Genomic DNA, 6,000 nt, shown 5'->3' on the forward strand with positions numbered 1-6,000 from the left:
CTTTTTAAAATTTTTGTTTTATTTTTAAGTAATCTCTACACCCAACGTGAGGCTCACAACCTCGGGATTAAGAGTCACATGTGCCACCAACTGAACCAGCCAGGTGCCCTGGCAAGCATAACAGACATTAGAATTGGGCCCCCTGTGGGGCACCTGGGTGGTTCAGTTGGTGAGCGTCCAAGTCTCTATCTCAGCTCAGGTCCTGATTTCAGGGTCATGAATTTAAGTCCCTGCCACCACATTGGGTTTCACACTGAGTGGAGCCTACTTAAAAAAATAAAATTGGGTCCCCTGTTTGTGGTGAGCAGTTGTAGCCCTTAGAGGCCTGCTCCCCATCTCCATGCTTCAGCACATGCTGAAATGTGGCTGCAAAATGTAAAGAGCAATGAGAGATCATCTAGCTCAGAGGTTCTCCACTCTGGCTATACCATCAGAATCACCCAGGATACTTTTTGGGGGGATGGTCAGAGGCAAGAAGAATCTTCAGCAGCCTCCATCTGCCCTCAACATGGAGCCTGACCTGGAGCTTGATCTCATGGCCCGGAGATCATGACCTGACCCAAAATCAAAAGTCAGACTGAGCCACCCAGGGGCCCCTCACCCAGGATACTTTAAACAATGTCCCACCCCAGAGATTGTTTTAGTTGATCCGAGGTGGGACTCAGGCATCCACCCATTAGTTTTAAGCATCCCAGATTCATTCTAAGTATGGCTAGAGCTGAGGATCACTGATCTAACCCTAAAGTCTACATTTTCTGAAGAGACAGAGTTCCAAAGAGGGGCAGGAAAAAGGGATGAGCTGTCCAAGGACTCCAGTGAGTTACAAGCAAAACCAGGGTGGGGTGGGGGGTGCATATTTAATTTTATAAGGCAGGGGGCACCTAAGTGTCTCAGTGGTTGAGTGTCTGCCTTTGGCTCAGGGTGATTCCGGGGTCCTGGGATCGAGTCCTGCATCAAGCTCCCCACAGGAAGCCTGCTTATTCCTCTGCCTGCCTCTGCCTCTCTCTCTCTCTCTCTCTCATGAATAAATAAAATCTTTAAAAACAAAAACACCAAAACCAGGACTAGATCCCTAAACTCTGATTCCTAGTCCAAGTCTTTTTTTTTTTTAAGATTTTATTTATTCATGAGAGACATACAGAGAGAGGCAGAGACACAAGCAGAGGGAGAAGAAGCAGGCTCCATGCAGGGAGCCTGACGTGGGACTCGATTCCGGGACTCCAGGATCACACCCTGAACCAAGGCTCAACTGCTGAGCCACCCAGCGATCCCACCTAGTCCAAGTCTTTAAAAATCATCTTATTTAAATATCATGAAACTTTTTAAACTCCTCCTCTGTGCCCAGCACTGGCTTAATGAAAGTGCATACAACAGACTAATCCCTGCCCTCCTGGTACCTCCACATTATTTGGAAGATATGGAATAGATATGCAGACTGTGCATCGTCCCTGAACATTGGATTTCAGTGGGAATCAGGAGTCCTCCCCAGTACATTCTCCCCACTGGTTTGCCAGACTCTGTGTCTGGTATGGGTGGTAAAGGAGGAAAGCATTCTGATGGATATGATGGCAGGCATGGGGTACTCTATTGTTTAGTCTTGTTCTGCCTCCTGCTCTTGACTGGTTTCTTTTTTTATATATAAAATAGCCTGGTCCTAATGAGCTATACTTTGCACCTATTTTGTGGTGATTTACGGAATCTCAAGCTGGTCTCAGCCTCGTGACTCTTCAGTAGACCTAAGAGGGGTCACCAGCAGAGACAGCCAGGGTTGAGGCTCAAAAACCCCAACTCTTATCTAATATGTGCTTAGATTTCAGAAAAGTTCTTGAACCTCTCTGGGCTCATTTTTCTCATCAGTAAAATGGGTATATTAATTTACTCCATACATTTACTTCACTACATTGTAAGAAGGTCCCAAATCATAGATTATATGCATCAAAGTGCTTTTTAAGTAAGAGTTCTACAATTGTGATGTGTGGCTTTCACTGCTATAATACCTAAAATTGAGTTTATTTGGGGCCAGGAGCTGTTCAGGTATAGCCTGTCAAATAAACCTTATAAGAACTCTATATGTGAATTACCATTTCCCATATTAGATGTGAGGAAACTGATGCCAAGAGTCTCAGTTACTTTCCTAAGATATGACAACCACTGACAAAGCTTAGGTTGAAACACTGGGCTTGCTGGCTGACTCCAGAGTTCACATGTTTAACCGTCATGCTTTACTGTCCACCAGGGTGTAGGAGATGTAGATTCTGGTCCTAGCTGTGCTTTCAATAATCTCAGGCAAGTTTGCCATCTATAAAACAGAACAGAGAAGGAAGTCGTTTTGTAAACTCTAATGTCCGAAGACTCAGATTGTCTATTCTCCCCACCATGGAGAGGTTTGGAGCCATCCTGAAAGACAGTTCAGGGTTTAATGGGGGAGAATCCCAATGTCCAGGAGCCAGAGAAGATAATGAATGGAGCAGGAACAGAAAGGCTGAAGAAGAGAGGACTCCACCCTCCCACAGGCCAGACACACTGCATGATGCCCAGCAGCAACTCCAGCCTGTCCCTGACCGCCCACTGGCTTGGCCCTGCTTCCCTGGGGTTATTGATCGAGGTCATTCTTCCCCAGAGCCTGAAGGAGACCACCTATGGTCAATAAATAGCAACGGTGGCGTTCCCTGAGCACTCCTATCTGCAGGTGCTGTGCTTGGCTACAGGGACCAATAGATCCAGTCAGACCCCTTCTCAAGGAGTTCACAGTCCCTCAGCGGAGACAGACACGTAAACAGCTAATGCTAATGCAAGTACACATGAATATTCAATAGGTAGAAACACAGCCTTCGTGCTCTGGGAGCAAAGAGGGAACATTTGCCAGAAACCTTGAAAGTAGTATGAGAGAGTAGGGGAAGGGCATTCCACTGAAGGAATAGTGTAAGCAAAGACATGAGGTATGAAGTCCAGGTCTCATTCTCTGAAGGGCAAACAGCTCAGTGAGGTTAACTCCAAGCAAGTCCGGAGGGAAATAGTGAGAGATGAGGCTTGAAAAGTAGGTTGAGGTTCAGAGCCAGACCATGGGGGCCTTGAATGCCAGGATGAGGAGTGAGATAGTGGAAGGCAGGTGGCGTGTGAGCCCCGGGGACTCATAAATGGAGCCAAGTGACGGGGTGCCCTGACTCCCACCGAGAGAACGTGCCCTGAGTTCACCCATCAAACAAGCAGCATCTTGCCCTCCAAGATTTCCCAGCTTGACAGTTCCGGCTCTACTATCCTTCCCTCCCCCAGCCAGCCCTATAAGTGGATCCAGATGGTCATTCCTATTTTAGGTCGGTGTGTGTGTGTGTTGAGGGGAGGGGTAGCTATGAATCCTATCAATCCTTTCCTGAGCTGCCTGTTAGTGGAGCTTCTTCCAGGACCCTGCTGTGATCCTCTGAGCCTGGAAGGAAGTGTTAGTCTGATGGAGATTTCCCATCTGTCTGTGGGTGATAGAGGTGGCAGCAGCAGAGGAGGCAAGGCACAGGCTAGGGAGGCTTTTACGTTGGGTGGGAAACCCAGGTGATGTGTGCATGTGAGATGGGGCCTTGTGGAGAGACTGAGAGGTGGCGAGGGGAGAAGCCTGGGAGAGAGCCCCAGAGACGTCAGAGGAGCTGGTTTCTTTCTCCAGGTACCTGGCCATCTTTATGCCTACACTTCTGCAGCTGCCTAGGCCAAGGAGCTAAGGATCTTTGACTAGACGCTACTCCCAAGCACTGTGCCCAGCAACCTCCATGGGCCCCTTAAAAAAGCTTGGGACACCAAGAGGTAGCAGGTGATAAAGACAGGCCCCTGTCCTAGGACAGTCTGTAGCCAGCATGATACCAAGTTTATAAGTGTGTGCCATTTCATTCATTTTTGCAAATATTTATTAAGCAGATGCAGATGCTATTCTGCTAGAGACTACTAGGCACTAGGTTTACAGAAGTAAACAAATGTATTATCTGCCCTCAAGGAGTTTCCAGCCTAGTGTGGGATTCCAAAAATACAGTTAAAAATGTGCTTTGAAGGAAAAGAACAGGATGTCCCAAGGGAGATTAACAGGGGCCTTCTGATTTACATTGGGAAGGACTCTCTGAGAAAGCCACATTTAATCTAAGACTTGAAGGATAAATAGAAGTTAGCCAGCGTGGGCAGCCCCAGTGGTTTAGTAGTTTACCAGGTTTACCACCGCCTTCGGCCCAGGGCGGGATTCTGGAGACCAGGGATCTAGTCCCACATCAGGCTCCCTGCAGGGAGCCTGCTTCTCCCTCTGCCTTGTGTCTCTGCCTCTGTGTGTGTGGGTCTCTCATGAATAAATAAATAAAATCTTAAAAAAAAAAAAAAGCTTAAGGGGCGGGTGGGAACATTCAGCAAAGAAGTGTGTGCCAAGTCCCTGGGGGCATGAAAGAGTGTGGTACATGAGAGGAACTGAAAAAGAAGCCAGGGTGGCTATAGTGTAGTGAACAAAAAAAAAAAAAAAAAAAAAAAAGGCCTATGATGCAGGGCCTTGCAAGCCATGGTAAGATACTTGTGTTTTGTCCTAAGTACAATGAGAAGCCACTAAGGCTGTCAAGAGTAAAGGTGGTACTTGTGTTAGTACTACCACATTTGTGGCAGACCCTAAGAAAAACTTACTTTGGTTATTTATTCACCCATATACACAATATGTGACTAACGGGCACCCGCCAGCCCCGTGCCAGAATTATGGATTGACTGTGATGACGGAAGAATATCTAAGCCAAAGACCTTCCTCAGAGCCTGTGATCCAGAAGAGATTACCTATCTTGATTGAATCAAGAAGTAATATAATTTATTCATCAACAATCATATACTGCACACCTAATAAATTCCAAACTCTGTGCTAGATGCTGGTTGTTGGTCTTCAAGGATTCCACACTACACATGGGTCACAGGAGAGGCACAAACCTACTCAAAAAATTTTGAGAACATTAGAATCATTTTCAGCTGTGATATCTGTAAGGCCTTTATAAAACATCCATTCAATCATTAAAACACATCTAGTGGGCATCTGCTCTGTACTAGGAGCTAGGCTAAGTACTGAAATCGAGGAATTTAGAGTTCCATAACAGATATGTAACAGGACAGCAGGCTTTCTATAGGTCAGCATTGAGAGGGTAATTCAGTGGAAGAAAAAGACGTTCCCAAGAAGGCATAGCTCTCATTTTTCTGATTTTGTCCCTACCTCCTCCTAGCCTGATTTTTAGCTGCTGTCTTCCTTCTCATCCCACATTTCCCCTTCCCATCCCAGTGGATTCCATTTTCTTTGGCTATCTTGGCATCCTTTAGAAAGCCCAAAAAAACCCAAGATTTAAGCCTGCCTGCCTTATACTGGTTGTGCGTGATCTCAAACAATTAATGAACTTCCCTGAGCCTCAGTTTTTCCATTTGCGCCACGAAGGGTTCGGATCACAGCTAAGGTTTGTGATTGATTGCAACCAAGGTGATATTCACAGTCCTGTACCCTGCGCTCTGCAAAGCCTTTTCTTTCTTTGCACGGCTTCTTTCTTTGCACGGCTGCACGCATCCCTGCACCCCCAACCTCTGTGCCACCTGGCCAACACCAAGACGGCCCAGGCAGCTCCCGGCAAGTCTCCCCTGCTCCTAGCACACGACACGGCATCTTAAGTCTGGCCTTCCTCTGTGCCACCACCTCATGAGAGACCACAGAATGGAAAGGGCAAGGGACATAGACTTGGGCTCGAGCGTGGCCACTCACCGCACCTCTTGAGCCTCAGTTTCTCACTTGCAACCTGGGGGAAACACCTAAACTCGCTTGTCAAACCAGTTTATGGGGGTTAAAAGCAATGTATGTCCAGTGCTTGGCCCCCCAGGAAGCGCTCAATAAATAGCGACTGCATCGCACCTCCTGGGAGGCCTCGCGTTCTGAAGCACGGAGTTCTCGGTCTGGCTCCCGCGCCAGACTGCGCGCTGCCTGAGGGCATCCCTCCCTCCGCGCGGCCGTGCGGCCGCAAACCC

This window comes from Nyctereutes procyonoides, unplaced genomic scaffold (genome assembly GCF_905146905.1).
Source record: "Nyctereutes procyonoides isolate TBG_1078 unplaced genomic scaffold, NYPRO_anot_genome, whole genome shotgun sequence".
Lineage (NCBI taxonomy): Eukaryota > Metazoa > Chordata > Mammalia > Carnivora > Canidae > Nyctereutes > Nyctereutes procyonoides.